Below are 2,487 nucleotides of genomic sequence, written 5' to 3'. Positions count from 1 at the left end.
GAGGAAAGCTGCGGAAATACTCAATTTCCAAGATTTTGTTGATCTATGTGACAAGGCTAGCAAGCATACTAGACCTGTAGTTTTGTACTGCAATGATTTCCACTGTTTTCAAGATGACCATAGAACCCGCCAAAAAAAGAATGTACAATTGCCACTAATTGGTACCATCGTTGAAGATGAATTGCGTAAAGGTAGTCGAGCAGGTCGAATGTCTAAAGCCAAAGTCTGATATCCCGACATGGTTGTTACACAATGTATTATTAGGGTTGACTAGCAATGGGTGTCGAAAATTCAACTATGGGCCATTAACATCACTGGATATAATTGTTTTATTGAATATCTCCCAGGGAAACAAAATGTTATTGCTGATTTCCTTAGCCGTATGTCACAAAATCCGAATGCTGTTTCCCCCTCACATGATGAAGAACCCGATATCAAAGATCACACCTTCGAAATTAATGCCATAAACTCTAATAGATTTAACCCCGAAAGGCTTTGAGAAATGTGAGGTGTCCCCTGAATCGCCGGACAAAACGGACATCGCTGTTGAGGGTTATGACATGCTCCAAGAACAATCTAAGGATAAGGAAATCTCAAAAATTATCTCACAGTTAAAAGGCGAAAATGAAATGCATTATGGAGCATCAGCACCAAACAGGCTATATGGCTCCAGAATACGTTAAAATAATGAAAAAAACTAAAACAATAAAACACCTATCAATAAAGAAATGTCACATAGTGACAACAAAAAAAGACGATAAAAACCATATCACAGAAAAGGTCATTTAATGACTACAAAAAAACAGTTAAAAGGCGAAAAGGAAGTTCCCGCAATCCATAACAAACATCTCCTTATCAATAATGTTCCCTATTACCTTTCTCACGGAGATAGCGAACCCACTCCTCGGCCATATGTCCCTGTTCACTTGAAGAACGAAATTCTTAAACAATATCACGTTATTTCACCTTGGTATCCATAAAACATACAGCATGATTGATCAAAAATATTACTGGCCTAATTTATATAAGCAAATTTATCAATTTATATAAGCAAATTTATCAATATGTCTCTCAGTGCGTACAGTGTCAAACGCGTTCCCTTAAAAAAATCAAACCGCTATTTCAAGAAACCGACATTCCCCTTTATCCATTTGCAAAAATATCGCTCGACCCTTCTGGCCCATACCCCGTCTCTCTCTCCGGAAACATCACTTCTTTTGTTGACTGGTACAGTTGATGGCCCGAAGCCTTCCCAGTCAAAGATAAATCTGCTGCAAATGTCGCTCATCTTCTTTAAAAGAAATTTTTCCTTGTTTTGGAACGCCCCTTCAATTAGTCACGGATAACGCCATGGAAAACGGGAACAAAATTATACATGAAACGTTGGCAGAATTAAACATGTCATGTTACTACTTCATACTACCACCCACAGAGCAATGTGATGGTAGAACGCTTTCATCGAACCTTCCATGACGTGCTCTCCACGAAAATGGAAAATAAGCTGGATACTTGGGATTTATACCTTAACCAAACTTTAGCGTTTGAATATTAGTGAATCTTCACGTTTCTCTCCATTTTATCTTCTGTACAATCGCGATGTCGTGCTCCCTATCGATAACTTGCTGAAACTGAGACGGAAATATCTAATGGAGGACTTTCACAAAATTGCGTTTGAAAATCAATATAAATCTTTCATTTTAGTTCACCAAAACCTCAAGAAAGCAAAACGTCGACAAGCTCGGTATGCCGATACAAAGACCAAATCGGCTAACTTTCAAGTAGGTGATCCAGTCTGTGTTAAAAATCATTTGCGTACCAGTAAACTTCAAGGTAAATGGAAACCATACTATAGAATTATAGAGCAGACTTCGCCACTTTCATTTATCGTAAAAAAAAATCAACTAGAGCCTTAAGTGCAACGGCGCTGAAGCAGTGCGTTGCATCCTGATAGAAAGATGCAAAGTATTGTTGGACTACATATGCCCCATATTTCATTATACCTTTTAGAGAGGTTTCATGAAACCAGGGAATTTTCACAGATTTTCCTTCTGTTTTTGTATTGTAAATTACAAGAATAATACTCCTTATGTTTCTTTTAAAACTTTTCACTGGTCAACGATACAATTCTAACATAACATTAAAAAGTACTTTTGTAGAATCGATTTTTTTTTTTTTGTGTCTCTTTAATAATTAGAAATTTTGAAATATAGGAATCCATGTTCCAACCAGTGCTTTATGTCCTTGGAAATGGTTTTGTAATGTTGCTGGATTGCATGCCTTCCTATAATATTCCAAAATAGGTATGTAATGAAATATAATTGGAAAGGATCTTGTAGATGGATTGAATATAAATTAATAAGTGCTTAAATTATGTGTTCGGTTTTCGATTACAGTCAACAAGACTTGATGCTGGATAACGACCACAGCGGCTGAGCTAGATGAGTATATGATCGCGGACTTTATGGGATTGTAAATAGGTTTTCTAGT

Source organism: Lottia gigantea (genome assembly GCF_000327385.1).
Source record: "Lottia gigantea unplaced genomic scaffold LOTGIsca_318, whole genome shotgun sequence".
Lineage (NCBI taxonomy): Eukaryota > Metazoa > Mollusca > Gastropoda > Lottiidae > Lottia > Lottia gigantea.
The sequence above is the reverse complement of the archived record's forward strand: the minus strand, read 5'-3'. Positions refer to the sequence as shown.